General features: G+C 41.7%; 1 protein-coding gene across 1 annotated transcript in view; it reads right to left on the bottom strand.

The window, feature by feature from the left end:
- TANC2 (tetratricopeptide repeat, ankyrin repeat and coiled-coil containing 2) overlaps positions 1-14,355 on the bottom strand; it is a 246,480-nt gene extending 232,125 nt beyond the window's left edge. Inside the window, 1 exon segment of the mRNA XM_042475775.1 lies at positions 13,944-14,355. The gene's annotated coding sequence lies outside the window, so the exon portion shown is untranslated.
- Between the last annotated feature and the right edge of the window lie 2,093 nt (positions 14,356-16,448).

Genomic DNA, 16,448 nt, shown 5'->3' on the forward strand with positions numbered 1-16,448 from the left:
AAACTAAGCACTCTGGATTCTACTCTAAGCAAGACATTTAGAAGGCATCGTGTGACACCAAAGATGGCACACGGAAATTTGGCCTGCGCTGCCTTGAGGTGTTAAAAGTCCTTATAAGTGCACAGCTGTGAACCATACAAAAATAATGCTACGAAGATCAGTGAACCATACAAACAGTTTATTATTATTATTATTATTATTATTAACCTTTATTTATAAGGTGCTGTAAATTTACACAGCGCTGTACACACAATCTTTTAGTCAAATGGTTCCTTGCCCTCAGGCTTACAATCTAAGTTTAAAGACAGTACTGTATTGTTATTCTCTTCCCAAGGGACTACTCAAGAATTTCCTTGTTATGTTGTATCTTTTACAAAATTATACAGCTGTAAGTAAATTTAATTTTCTTGTTCGCCTTAAGATTGCCATAAGTCGGGAACGACTGGAGAGTGCACAACACCACACGCCAATTTTTCGGCGCACTCTTCGTGTTCTACAACTACATTATGGTTTCAAAGTTATTTATCTGGATACAAATAATAAACGATTTATATAACACAGAAGTGCTCAATGGTAACCATAAATTTAATTCTGTTGAGTGGCCTTCTGAAACCAAATTCCATGTCATTTCTCTCTTTTTAAAAACCTGCCAGCATTCTGACCAGACCAGCATGTCAATGGATCATTTATTCTGCCACCCATTCTGATCCCCCAGTTGTCTGAAATGGGAGCTAGCCCCGCCATTTTAAAATTCCTTTTCTGTGTGCCTATTTCTGCCACTCGGCCAGAGTGTGAATTTCAGTAGAGTCCATCTCCCTTTTTCCTACTGCCTGTTCCCATCAGCACTGCTCGTTTCCCTAGACAAATAAAGAACTTCCTACAATGTTCGCCACTGTCTTTCCCAGAGAAAACAAAAGCTTTCATGCAAGCCCAAATCATAACCCTTCCCTTCATCATGGCCTAGGACTGATGTAATCAAACATTTTAAAAGAGAGAGCTACAGTTGATTTCTGTGGATGGAAACATTCTTTATTAAGTCTTTTACCCCAGTGCTGACAGCCCATTCTGTTATGCTCAGGCACAAACGAAGCCTTATTGTAAGGATGCAAAGAACAAACAGAGAACTACTGTATATATTCATGTATAGGTCTAAACATTTCAGTCAAACGTTCATCCCCAAAAACCTGAGTCAATTTACCACGGGTCAATGTAAATAGTGTGCTTTAATTCTTATTTTAAAAGGAACCATCCCCTTGTGAAAGGCAAGAGCATAATCTGTCCTGGGAGCACTGACCCCTCTCTATTCTCTCATCCATCCAGCCTCAAGTATAAGCACAAGCAGTAATGCCTGCTGGAATTTTGTAAGTTCTTTTGCATTGTTTTCCTTTGCTTCATCTTTTAGATCCTTTGTTACATGCCCATAAGTTTCACCCTCGACTTATCCACAGGTCATATCAAAACCCATCATTTTGGCCCCAAAACCTAACCTCGACTTACATATGAGGCTGACTTATAGTCAAGTATAAACAGTAACATAATATAGCGGAGTTGAGCGCTGTGAGAGAAACAACTTTGTTTGAAGAGCTGGCAGCCCTTCCCATCTCCAGAAAATTCTATGCACAAATGGCCAGAAGTCTGATGAATGGGTAAGTTGGGTGGGTGGCTGAGGGGGAGGAGGTGGTTCATAAAAGCCATCTCTTTCATAAGTACAGTTCTGCTCATAGAATGTGCTTCTGCCAGGTTTGAAAAGGTCCCATGCTTCCCCCTGACCCTCTGAACATCCTTTTCAAGGTGCTGGCAGTTGTTCAGGGGAAGGGGATAATGGAAAATCCCCCTTTGCCCTTTGCAATATTGACTATTTTTCCTGAACTATGGCATCTCACAAGAGAAAAGGTATGTTTATCACATGTATGCACAACTTTCTCATAGACACATTTCCCTGCAATAACTAAGATGTTAGTCATCTCAATTATTCATAATTGGACAGATAATAATCACATATTATCAGACACTAGCAAACAATTCTGAATGTAAAAATGGCAACTGGAAAAAGTTCAAAATTATTTAAGAGAGTTGCTATAATCAGTCTGAAATATATACCGTAATTTAATAGATTCGCTATAATCATTCTGAAATATATAAGTATTCCATATAGCTTTGTTTTAAGTTTTCTTCTATGAACTATCATTAGAGATTATCATTCAATATGATGTTGCTCTAAAATGTGTTCAGCAATGCTGACTTTGCAGGCCTTTCCTTCTTCAGCCAGTACCAAATTAGTAGCCCATTTTTCTCAGTGGCCTCATATAACTCAGACAAAGTGCAAACACAAGGACATGAATAGAATTTTTTGCAACTTGTGAAGCCAACCACATGTACTGTATATGTTCTTTCTACTCTTCCTGACTGTTAAAGGCAGCCAGAGATGGACTAATAAGTAACAGGAAAAGCAAGTATTTCCTTATGTCTGAGAGTTGTTTTACCTAGCCCAGTGATGGTGAACCTTTTACAGACCAAGTGCCCAATTGCAACCCAGACCCCACTTATTTATTGCAAAGTGCCACTTCCCTCTGGCTTTCTAGTAAGAAACTCTGGCAAACTCTGTTCTAGGGTGACAGCAGGTGTGCCCACAGAGAGGGCTCTGAGTGCCACCTCTGGCACGCGTGCCATAGGTTCGCCATCACTGATTTAGCCTAAAGGAGTTAATAGTGGGACTGTTATTTTAAAAAGCCCTCCCTCCAACATGCCAGACTGTATCATTTACAGTATGTCTTTAATTTTCAGTTTGGAGGCAAGACATTCAAGTGTGTCGTGGTATCTTAACTTCATGTTTTCCTGAGTAGAGTAAATTGATACAGCCGTATAATGCTGCCTAAGTTGGTTATTGCGGTTTAAATCCTCTGATTTTAAATCTTTTAATTTATATTATTCAATATCATGCATTGTAATGTTTTAATTCTTTTAAAATTTGTTTTTATTTCTTTTTATACAGTACTTTGAGAAATCATTTCAGATATAGCAAGCTGTATGGCAAACTGCTTATAGAAAGATGATATTATTCTTAACATTGCTATTATTGGTAGTATTACTGAGACAAATTTAAGTCAACCAATGAGACAGAAATAACTCACAGCTGGATAGACAGATGGACAGATAGTGAAAGATAAAGATAGAAATAGATAGCTGGTTCACAATACATTCTGAAGAAATGGCAAGCAGCTTCTATGAAGCAACATTAAACAAACAGTGTCACATAGGTCACACCTAACACAGAGCCAGAGAACAGCATTCACTAGAACCAGATTTGAACAAATGAACTCCATAGTAAGAACAGGGCGATTTCAAAAAAGATCTTACCACGAAAGAATATGTATTTGTGGCATTTCAGCTGTAGAGGACATTACACATATCCTGTTTAATTGTTGTCTATATGATCAGGAGATATCCCATTACTTAGAACCATTTTGGTCAACATGACAAACTGGGATCCCACCGTCAAATTGTCCCATCTCCTTTCGGAACAGATTTTACACATAGTGCGATGTATTGCAAAATTTACTGTAAAAGCTGCTTATTTAAGAGATCAATTTATCATACAAAACAGGGTCTAGTGCCATTGAGATGAGTTTATTTAATACTCTTATTGATTTCCTCTACTCTGTTTTAGGTGGTTTGTCTTATTTTAGTCCAATGTATTTTGCACCCTATTTTATTATATTTGCTTTTATTTAGCTAGTATTGGTTTTAACTCTTAACTCTTGTCGTAATTTTATATGTGTTTTATTTTTGTATATATTTTGACACTCGAATTTTCTATTTTGCATTTTGCAATTTGTATTGTGCATTTCTTGATACGGTCAGCTGACTAATCAATAAATTTGTTGTTGTTAAAGACAGAAATAGAGATAGATGGTTCACAATGCATTTTGAAGAAATGGCAAGCAGCTTCTATGAAGCAACATTAAACAAACAGTGTCACATAGGGTATGATCTTGTCCCCCATGCTGTTTAATCCCTAAACCACTGAAATAAATCATTCAGAAGCTCCCATCACATTTCAGGGAAGGTGCTGTAGTGCTGAACCAATGCTTGAGGCTTATGATGAGCCAGATGAGGACAAACAAACTGTAGATTAATCCATATAAGGCAGAGGTGCTCTTAATCCACAGTACTGCTGATCCAGGAACATGAGTTTAACCTGCCTCAGATGTCACTTCATTCCCCCTGCAAACAACATATTCAAAATTTACACATGCCGTATTCTACATCTGGATATTCATGGTATAAACTGTGGCCAGGAATGCCTTTGCCCAGTTTTTTGGGATACACAAGCTATTCCTGGAAAAAAAAATCAGAGCAGTCCAGTGATTTATGCTCTAGTTGCATTGCACCTAGACTACTATAGTATGTCTGAAAAGTGTTTGCAAATTCAACTAGCAGCTCTATTGACCAGACCAGTTGCTGGGAACAAGTGACATTACAGCTACTTCACTGGTTACCTGTCCCTTTCTAAGACCAATTTATGGTTATGAAGTCCTATAGGGCTAGAAACCAAGGCATTTTCTGTCATTGTCTTTCCCCACTTAAGCACACCTATGCATTACTATTTTCTGGAAGGGCTTTATTTTATACGCTGCCAAGATCTGAATAATGACTGGTCAAGAGAAGTAAAGGGATTTTTTCAGCCGCCATATATAGCATTAGCAAAAGTTAGACGAAAGCTAAAGAAGAACACTAAATCAAGCCATCATGCCAAAACACAACCTAAAGAATATCCCCGCAGAATTTAAAGGTAATGTGAAAAAACAGATTTGCACTATTAAGCCTAACTGACTGTAAGCCAGACAACTCTGGACTAAAGCCAGGGGCATTGTCAGGGAAGAATGCAAAAAGACACTATCTGTAGCCAAAAAGACAACCTCAATGGATGAGAGCAGAAATTATTCAAGAGTTAAGGACAGATGAGAAGCAAAAGTAGAAGGGGGCAGAAACAGAGTCAGAACCCTGAATCCAACTGTCCAGTTATTTGTGTGCAGAAACAAGGAGAAATACTATAATAATCAATGCAGAAAAATAGATAATAAGAAACAAGAAATCTCTTCCACAAGATCAAAGAAATCCAAGGGAAATTTAAACGAAGAGTGGAGAAGCTCTATGACCAACAAGGGAATACATTACACAATCAAGTAGAAATAAAAAGAAGATGGAAACAATACATACAAGAACTATATAAAGGAGATGAAAGGATGACAGATTCATTCAAAGAAGACCCATTTGAATACGAACCTCCAGTTTTCAAAAATGAAGTGGAAGCTGCATTCAGAGTATTCAGTAGAACTAAATCAGCAGGAATAGATGGCTTACCAATACGGCTACTTCAATCGACAGAAAAGTCAACTTGGCAACAGTTAACAATAAACGTATTTATGTTCTGAATTGGCATTCCTTTTCTTTGGCCCGAAACAGATGGGCCAAAAGCTCTGGCTTCATCCTGATCTAGGGGCCAGGGTGAAGCTGAGCCTTGGCCACCTAAGGCGTCCCAAACCCAGCCGCAAAAGGAGCACAACAGAAGTGCTCCTTGCTGGCAGTTCAATGCAGACCCCTGGCCATGACCAACCTCAGGACAGTGGCATCTTGTTGCCGTGGTCCCATGCCAAATGGGGAGCGATCAGGGTGGGAGCAGCTCTGGCCACTTCTTTTGCCCCGTCTGCTTGAGGCCTTTGTTGTCTTTATTTAAAAAATATAAAAACTGTTTGTTTTTAGCAGCATTTGATATTTATTTAAAACATTTCTACCCTGCTTTTCCTCAAAGGCCAATGTGGTTCAACAGAGAATTAAAACATCCACAGAAAATTAAAATCAACACTATAATATTGGAAAAATAACATAAGAAAGCTAAGAACTATACAATAAAATAAGTATCTTGAAAAACCCTGCTTCTTAAGCTATCTCATTCAGCGGAATGGCTGTCAGGTTTGTTTGTTTTTCCCATAATGTGCCAGGGAGCAACACCATATTTGAGTCCACTGACTACAACTGTTTCATTCAGCAACCAGCACTGGCCCAGAGACAACCCACTTTGCATAACAGTACTCTAAAACCATACACACACACACACACAGACACACACACACACACAGAGCAAAAGTGCAAAGGCAAGCCTACTGTTGAACATAAAGAAAACAAAAATGACAACAGAGAATCCAGACAAAGGGATGAAACAGACAGAGATAATAAGCCTGCATCCAGGTGGTTTGGAGGCATGGCAATCACATGACACACGCTCTGAAGCCACTCAACCCGGGTGCCATCTGGGACCACAGCGGCAAGGCAGACTGGGGCTGAGTGCATCCATCTGCCAGACCTCCAGGGCAAGCAACTCCAGGGCGACCCCAATCCGCCCTTTCTGGGCAGTTTGTTTCACCCCAAATTCAACCTAGACAAAGTAGTAAAAGTGTTCTCATACTTCAGATCAAACACTGATAGAAATGGGGACTGCAGTCAGGAAATCAGAAGAACATTAAGAATGAGGAGGATGTCTATGAAATAACTAGAAAAGATCCTAAAGATATACAACCTGAAAACAAAAGCCAGAATCGGATAAGCCATTCTTTTTCCTGTTACCATGTATGGATGTGAGAACTGGACATTTAAGAAAGAAGATAAGAAGAAAATCAGTTCATTTAAGATGTGGTGCTCAGTGCACAGAACAGTGCTGAAAATCCTGTGGACAGACAAACAGACAAACCAATGGGTCCTAGATCAGATCAAGCCAGAAATCTCCTTGGAAGCCAAGATGACAAAACTGAGGCTGTCATACTTCAGACACATCACAAGAAGGTACAACTCATTGGAAAAAACAATAATAAAAACAAAAAAGGTGGAAGAAAGTAGAAAGAGAGGAAGGTCATAGGCTAGGTGGATAGAGTCTATTACGGAGGTAACTGGTATGAGTTTTCAGGAACTAAACAGAGCAGTGGAGGACGGGAGTCTTGGAGATATCTCGTCCACAGGGTCGCAATAGGTCAAGACTGATTCAAAGGCAGTTAATAACAACAAAACAAAGTATCTCCACCACAATTTAATGTACATAAAGTCCTTTCCAAGAAGGGAAGGCTTTCACTGCACAGCAAAAGGCCATTAAGGGCCCATACAAACAGACCAAAATAAAGCTGCTTCGGGTCACTTTGGAGGTATTCTGTTTAAATGATGCATGCGTCCTAAGAGTCTGGAAGCTGCACCAAAGCCATGTTCCAGTCCTAAGGACGGGAGTGCAGCATTGGCACAGCTTCTGGCCTCTTAAGATGCGTATGTCATTTAAACAGCATACCTCCAAGGTGACCTAAAGCAGCTTTATTTTGGCCTGTCTGTTCAGGCCCTAAGAAAGAATAAGGCTGACCTTCCTTGGGAGAAAATTCAAGAAGTAATGCACAGGGCCTAAGAAGGATGTATCTTCTCCAGTTCCTACCAAATGTATTTCTAGGATTGTCACACATGCAATCCTAGCCTCTACAAAAGATATTTTATGTTTGTTGCATATTAAGGACTTTTACTGTTTTTCTCTTATTTTTATTTAAAAGTATGTCTGTTTACTGTTCCACATGTTTAAGGTACATGATATTGCAGATGTATTTTTAATTTTTATTGCTGTTAAACTGTTATGAACATTCTGCAATATAAATATTTAACTAATATTTTTGACACTCCTAATTTAACCATTATTAACAGAATGAGAATAGGATTTCACCCATTGCCTCTTTTCTGGAATGCAAATGTCTGCTTTAACAAAGTCAAACAAGGTTTCTCTTTAACTAGGATTTGAAACCAATTTGGAAACAGGGGTTGTACATATAGCCCCAAAAGGGCGGCCTCCAGCTGCCACTTTCAAAGCCAGATTGGGGCCATGGCAACCTCACGCCACAACCCCGATCCAGCCTTTCCAGGGTGTTGAAAAAAAGCCGCAAAAAGCGGCTCTTTTTCGTGCTCTGGAAAGGGAGCAATAGCTGCAGGAGCGCTGTGCAGCGCTCCTTCGGTGCTGTGTCGTATGGACACAGCGCCAGAGGAGCAAAGGGACGCAGCACACCATGTGGAGTGGCACACTACATCACGGCAGCCTGGGTGCGGAGTTGGGGTTTGTGTAGTGAGGACGCTATGCCCCAACTCTGCCCCAATGCCAGCCCAAAGTGCAACTCTGTATAGGGCCATAGTTCAGAATTTGGGTGAAGAGAGAATTTTCAACAGCTCTAACAATGCACTGCTTAATTAATTAAGGCAACTTGCAAATATTCACACTCCAGGGCAGAAGGGAGAATGCAATCCTACAGTCCACTCTCAATGCTGAAGCAGAAGTAAAGCTCAAACAGAACAAACACCGATTTTGGATAGTATAAATTTGTCTAAATGTAGTACACTCCTTAACCAAATAAGTAGCAACACCTCCGTTGCTTGTAGAAAGGATGGAACAGAAATTTCAACAAGAGATATTCTCCTACTTATTGTGCATTTGCAGGAAAAAGTACAGATTCAAGACAGTAAAAAATAAATAAAGATGGTAAACCCAGAAAAGCTTACTTTTGAAAACGCATGTATTGAACTGCAGCATTAATATGGTTTTTAGGTATTTTTCCTGACCTTTAATGTCTCTCTGTGTAGATTGCGTTTTAGAAAGTGGCACATTATTTTTCTTTACTTTTCTATGCAATTTCATGTTTCATTATCATTTAATCTAAAGATAAAATAGTAAGTTTCAATACCAATGTTTATTTTATAATTTTACATGTCTACACAAAGTCATATTCTGCTACCCACGGGTGCATTTTGCATGAACAATAAATAAGTGGAAAATACTGCAACAAGTGAAACGAAATGTCAACAAGCATGATTCATCTGCCTTCATTCTTTGAAAGAGCATACTACTTTAACAGATTAATTTCCCCACCCATTAGTTCTCATACAATGGCTTTCCTGTGAAGACCTAAAGCTTTAAATATGTCAAGAAACACAACATGAATAGTACCATTGAACTGAGCATTCACATTCAGGATTCGGGGCATATGTGCATTCTGCACATCAGTCTTGCAGAAAGTTATAAGGCTATTCATTCATAAAAACTTATTTTCATATTTTCTAGACATTTGGTGATACATTTTTAAAAGGTACAATTTGGAACGTTTTGTTATAATATGCAAATTTATAGAAAGAAAGGCTGCAAATAAAAAATGGTACTTCAGCGGTATAGTGGTTTATGTGAAAGAACAGATACACAGAAAACATCCATATTAAGGTGTCTTTTTTTAAAATCACTATCCTTAAAAGATGTTTTACAAAGCCACTACGCCATTTTTTCACTGCAAATAGTTTACCAACAAAAGTAACATGGCATAGAAATTAGGTTAATTATTCTTCTGACTTCCATAGCAACAATATTGCTAAATAAGGCTCACAGTCCTAAAATTATATCATTACTTAATGGATTTATTCACATAAGGTTCTGTATTCCAGGAGAAACAAGTACTTTATACTTTCATGGATACATAACCAGTTTCCATATATGTAATCTTGTCCAGCTGTCTTGTTGAAACCTAAATCTTTCCTCACCTTACTCTATCATTTTATAGAAAAAGGTCAAACAAAATTCTAATCAAAAAGCAAATTAAAAATTTAGAAAAAGACAAACAAGAAGTTGAAAGACACTTTTGTTCTAGTGGGCCTCTTTATCCCAATATTTTTTCTATGTACAATAATATTTGACTATGGCCCTATACAGACAGGCCAAAATCAAGCTGCTTCGGGTCACTTTGGAGGTATGCTGTTTAAATGATGCATGTGTCCTAAGAGTCTGGAAGCTGCACCAAAGCAGCACTCCAGTCCTAAGGACTAGAGCGTGGCTTTGGTGCGGCTTCTGGACTCTTAGGATGCATGTATCATTTAAACAGCATACCTCCAAAGTGACCTGAAGCAGCTTTATTTTGGCCTGTCAGTATCAGGCCTATATTATCTTTAGGTTTAAACCTTAAATCCTGCCACATATGGCAGCCCTGTACATGAAAGGTTTTATATTACAAGAGTTGTTGTTGTTGTGTGCCTTCAAGTCTTGACGTATGACAACCCTAAGGTGAACCTATCTTGGGGTTTACTTGGAAAGATTTGTTCAGAGGAGATTTGCCATTGCCTTCCTTTGAGGCTGAGAGCATGCGACTTGCCCAAGGTCATCCAGTGGGTTTCAGTCAGAAGGTCTTGAGTGTTGTCTTGTAATATGAAAGCCAGCATGGTGTAGTGATTTGAGTGTTGGACTATGACTCTAGAGATCAAGGTTTGATTCCCCGCTTGGCCATGAAACCAGCATCACACCTCTAAGAAACTGTCTCAGGAAAGGGCAGCTCCAAACACAGCCATACTTTCCAACACAGCCATTACAACTGGACACTTTTCAAACGTTAGATTAATTAAAAGAAGCCAGAAAGTATATTACAGCAGAAAGGTAAAATCCTTACTTGAAATAGCAAGATTTCAAAGCCCACTTTAAACTAAGATGCAAGGCTAAGATCTAATATACCACAAATCATCAGAAAAAGTAAAGTCCACAAAGCTGACTGCATCAGTCAGCATAATTCTATCCATTCTACCCATAAGTACTTCCCACTGAGTTCAAATGGGTTACTCCAAAGCAAGTGCATAAAGGACTGTCCTATTAGTATCATCCATGGAAACATAAAAAAAATATCCTTGTCCAAACGGGTAAAAAAAGAGTATAAAGTAGATGTAAATTAGATACAGTGGACCCTTGTTATACGCTGGGGTTTGGTTCCAAGATCCCCCGTGTATAACAAAATCCATGGATGCTCAAGTCCCATTAAATATAATGACATAACAAAATGGTGTCCCTTATAAAAATGGAAAATCACGGTTTGATATTGGAAATTGATACTTTTTTTGAACATTTTCAAACCGTGGATGCTTGAATCCGTGTATAAAAAATCCGTGTATAAGAAGGGCTGACTGTATAAGGCACCTGAAAAGATTGCAGGTTGAAGTGAAAACTTTTTAAAGATATTAAAATTAATCTCAAAACATTAGTATCCATTGAGGTTTGGTTCCAGGACCACCATCACCACCTCCATAGGCACTAAAGTCTGTGGATGCTCAAGTCCCATTATATAAAATGGTGTAGTAAAATGGTGTCTCTTATATAAAATGGCAAAATCAATATTTACATTTTGGAATATATATATATATATATATATATATATATATATAATTTTCCTTTCTTTTAATATAATTTTATAAGTGAATTTTTAACTATTATCTACTGTTACAATTTGATGATTTATTGTGATGTATGTTGATTGATGTTTGTTAATGTTTGATCAGTTGATCGTAATTACTATTGACCTTTATAAAGCGCTGTAAATTTACACAGCGCTGTACATACAAACTTTTAGTTAGACGGTTCCCTGCCCTCAGGCTTGCAATCTACAAAGACACGACACAAAAGAAAGAATGGTTGTAGGGAAGGGAATTAATCTACAGTATCTATCTGTCCATCTATAGATATGTATTCAAGCTGCAGATGGTTGAATCCATTGATAAAGAATCCTTGGATACAGTAGGCCAACTGTATATATTGACTCAGAAGCGAAACTCAAATTTTCAGTGGGATTCATTTCAAAATCCTTATTTTCTGTCTCTAATACACAACATCATTTAAAGAATATTGCTAACTACAGGTTCAAGTACAATTCACCATAGTGTATTAAAACTTATGTGCTACTAAAAAGTCACTGCTGTCACTTCAACCACAAGAAACTGAAATTTGACTAAGTGCATGGCCTCATATTGATCCACATTCATGTTAAGAAAAGATCTGATTATGACATGGCTATAGCTGCCAAGTATTACTTTTAATACTGCTGGAAAGATCAACGTTGTCTACTTCGTACAACTGCATGTTCCATTCTTAGCAACGCATGAGTAAATACAGTTTTGTACATGACGAAACTTTATGAAATGGACGTTACAACAAGGCTGGCCACCGTCTACCTTCAATTCATGTGAACAATTTAGCTTCAGGACAAATGTGGTCCACCACCAACATTTGATTTTAGATTGATTAAAATAGGTATCAGTTTCCCAGGTTCCAGGATCCCCCATGGATACTAAAATCCACAGATGCTCAAGCCCCATAAGTACAATGGCAAAACGTATTTTATTTTACCATTGTATTTAACAGTACAGTATAGATAAAATGGTAAAATCAAGGTTTGGCTGTTTAGGATTTATACATTATTTTAATATTATTTAATATTAATATTTTACCCCCAACCACCAAGAATAAAGAAAATAAACTCTCATCCCACGCATTAGTGGTCGATAATCCCTACAGTACCAACAGATCTAAAGACATTATTGATATCCTCACATCAACAGGTCCTAAAAGGACCCATCAACAAACAACGTGACAGTTCATCACAGATTCAGTCCCACCCCAACTGTGTGATTGGGGTGGACAAATTGGTGCTATTTGTCCCTTGATAATGCTATCTTTCACTCCATGGCAATGAAAGATCTGCCACCCACTTCGTACCAAGATCCTCCGTCTCCTCCATTACAGGGCTGAGGCCAATATCCCAATCTAAGGGCTTTGTGTCTATAATGGAAGATCTCAGGATCTCCCTGCTCCCCACCCACAACCTCCACAAAACCTGTACGGAGGGAGCACCACAGCCCTACTACACCCAGCTTGCTATGTCCCAACTCTTGCATTTCCAAAGCACACGCATACGACATATGCACACACCATGCTGCTTTCCTCTGGCACATCACCGCTCCCACATTCGCATTTCCATCATCCAAAAACAATTCCTCATCAGCAAACGATGCCACCCAAAAGCCAACTGCTGTCATAATAATGCACGGCGTCCATTTCCTTGCTTCATAGGGAACCCTACATCTCTCTCCTTGGAGAGGCTCTGGTGGCCCACTCTGGCAGCCCTGGAATAACACGCTTCTCAGTCAGTCTAGGCGCGGGCGGACATGAGGCTGTGTTCACCAGATGCGAGAGGGAACCAGGACACAGTGGGGAATGGACAGCTTCTCCCTGACCCTCCTCTTCCACAACTGTCTTCCTAAATATACACAGCTACACCCTCCTCCCCCTCTTCCTCCTCCTCTTCCTCCCTCTTCCCCCTCCCTATTCTTCCTCTTCCTGCTCCTCTTCTTTTCCCTCCTCCTCCTCCTTCCTCTTCCTCCCCCTCTTCTTCTTTTTCCTCCTCCTTGCCCTCCTCTTCCTCCCTCTTCCCCCTCCCTCTTCTTCCTCTTCCTCCTCCCCTCTTCTTCCTTCTCCCTTTCCCTATTCTTCCTCTTCCTCTTCCTCCTCTTCTTCTTTTCCCTCCTCCTCCTCCTCTTATTTTTCCTCCTCCTTGTCCTCCTCTTCTTCCTCCCTCTTCCCCCTCTTCCTCCTCCTCTTCTTTTTCCTCCTCCTCCCCCTCTTCTTCCTTCCTGCTCCTCTTATTTTTCCTCCTCCTTTTCCTCCTCTTCTTCCTCCCTCTTCCTCCTCCTCTTCTTTTTCCTCCTCCTCCCCCTCTTCTTCCTTCCTCCTCCTCCTCTTATTTTTCCTCCTCCTTGTCCTCCTCTTCCTTCTCTTCTTCCTCCCTCTTCTTCTTTTCCCTCCTCCTCCTTTTCCTCTTCTTCCTCCCCTTCCTCCTCCTCCTCCTCTTCCTCCCCATCCAAGTGAGGTGGGCTTTTGACCCCCATCCCTTCGCTGGGGACCTCTCTCCCACCTCCAGCCCCTGACTTCCAGCGGACAGCAGCAGGGATCACCCAGTGACCTGGAAAAGGCAACCTTTCCTCCTCCTCCTCCTCCTCCTCCCCGCATTTGTACCAAGTTACCCAGGCACACACCCATCCCTCCTTCCTTCGAGGCAGTCCTTCTCCTCCTGACTCACCTCCTTCGGGGCCGGTGGGGGGTCGTCAATCCAGGGGCGCGGCCCCGTCGGGCTTGCCTTCCTCAGAGCCTTGAGGGAGGAGGGCCCCCTTCCTTCACCATTCCCGACGCCGAGGAAGAGGAGGAAGGGCGGCTCACACCTCCCTCCTTCCCTCTCCGCGCCGGGGGCCTTGGGGCCGAGGCTGCTCCCAGACTCTGGCTCTTCTCCTCTCCCTTCACAAAACAATCCCCTCCATCTACAGACACAGCAAGGGCCACACGCGCGCAGGCGCGCTCACTTCCCTTCTCAGGCGCGCCGCCGCCGTCGCTTGCTTTTTTTTTAGATCTGCGCGCGCAGGCGCAGTGTGCGCGCGCGAGACGCTTTTTTTTTTCCAGGTCGGTCGGAGGGATGAATCGAGTCAGTCACTCAGTCGGTTTAGTCAAACAGAGCAGTAGCAGTAGTAGCAGCAGCACGCGCATGCGCGCTCCCGTCTCGCAGCCTCCCCCTGCTAGCAGCAGCGGCAGCAGCAGCAGCACACAGGTGGTGGGCGGGGCTACAACCCACCTCGCTGGCGGCACGCGCGCGAGGAAGAGAGACGCTCCCCTCTCCTTTCCGCGCCCCTCCCTTGCGTGCGTAAGTGCGTGCGCGCGCGCCCCCGCCCGCTCGCAGACCCTCTTACCTCACCGAATCAGTGGGCAGCCAGCAGGGGGCGCGCGCTCCTTCGAGCCCCTTTTCCCCTCAGTTCCTATTCCTCCCCTCCTTTCCTTCCCCAACCTCCCAGTATAGTGCCCCCTGACACTTTTAGGGGCACAACAGCCCCCCCCCCCGTGAATATGGAAAGACCACGCATAACAACAACGCCATGGTTTCTTTGACCTGAGAGGACACCTCTCTAGGAATCTCTAGGTCCTCCAGGGCAACTCTGTGGTCAACATCTGTCAGACACTGACCATAGAACTGCTCTGGAGGAGCTACAAAGGCCTAGTGGAGTGTTCTCTAGGAATCTCTAGACGCCTTTCAGTGCGACTTTTTAGTCAAAGTTGACCATAGAGTTGCACTGGAGGACCTAGATATTCCTAGAGATAACATATTAATCACATCCACAAATAAGGAGGGATGAGTGTATTTAAAAAGAAGGTACTCCCTCATAAGGGGTGTGGTGGGGTTATGTAATACAGTGCGCCTATGCCATACACAGCTTCCAGCATATACTGGAAGCCATGCCAGAAAAATGCTCCCGCACCCCGGAAGGAATAATGGGGCTTACACCCACGGCACACACCCCACAGCACGCCACAGGCACGAGCCCCATTACTCTTTATGAGGTTGAGTTTACATGTTTCTTCTGTTACGCGGGGGGCTCCGGAACGGATCCCCACATAAGAGAAGGGCCCACTGTATATAAATTTATACACACTCATCTCTCCATATTTGCTGCTTTGATATTTGCAGCTTTGATTATTCAAGGATTTGATTTACGTTCTCTCTAGGAATATCTAGGTCCTCCAGTGCAACTCTATGGTCAACTTTAACTAAAAGTCGCACCGAAAATCCTAGAGCTTCCTAGAGAGAATACTGTACTGGGCATTTCTAGCTCCTCCAGCGCAACTCTATGGTCAGTGTCTGTCGGACATTGAACACAGAGTTGCACTAGAGATCCCTAGAGAGGTGTCCTCTCAGGTAAAAAACGTGGTTTTGTTATCTGTTGTTTTTCCATATTCACGGGGATCTTGTGCCCCCTAACCCCAGGGAATATGGAGGGACAGGTGTATTGTGTTGTTGTCTGCCTTCCAGTCATTTCCCACTAATGGCGACCCTAAGAGGATCTATCATGGGGTTTTCTCAATATGTTTCTTCAGGCTGGGGTTTGCCCTTGCCATCCTCTGATGCTGAGAGAGTGTGATTTGCCCAAGGTCACCCAGTGGGTTTCCATGGTGGAGCCGGGATTGGAACCCTGGTCTCCAGAGTCGCAGTCAAATGCTCAAATCGCTATACCATACTGGCTGTCAAATATAAATGTGTGTGTGTGTACACAGTATATATATATATATATATATACACACACACACACACACACACACACACACAGTTGCCCATTGGAACACGTTGGGGATCCATTCTGGACCCCGCCCTTGCACCATTTCCAAAACTCGTGCAAATTCAAGCCGCATAGGCTTGAATGGGGCATGTGCATGAGGGGCGCATGCCTCATTGAGATTAATGGCGGTCGCCCCTTCGCGGATTTTCAAGTATAAAGGTTTCAAGTCCATGGACTTGGAGGGGTGACTATATATATATATATATATATATATATACACACACGCACACGCACACGCAGCACCATTTTGCAGCAATTGGGCCTCGAACTGCCAACCTTCCAAATTTACGATTGATTTTCAGAACTGGGGTCTTAACCACTAAGCCACCACATCCAGTGTGTGTGTGTGTGTGTTGTGTTGTCTCACACACATACCACCCACATGCACAAAAGGGATGCAGTGGCTTAGTGGTTAAGATGCCAGTTGC

Source organism: Sceloporus undulatus, chromosome 6 (assembly GCF_019175285.1).
Source record: "Sceloporus undulatus isolate JIND9_A2432 ecotype Alabama chromosome 6, SceUnd_v1.1, whole genome shotgun sequence".
NCBI lineage: Eukaryota > Metazoa > Chordata > Lepidosauria > Squamata > Phrynosomatidae > Sceloporus > Sceloporus undulatus.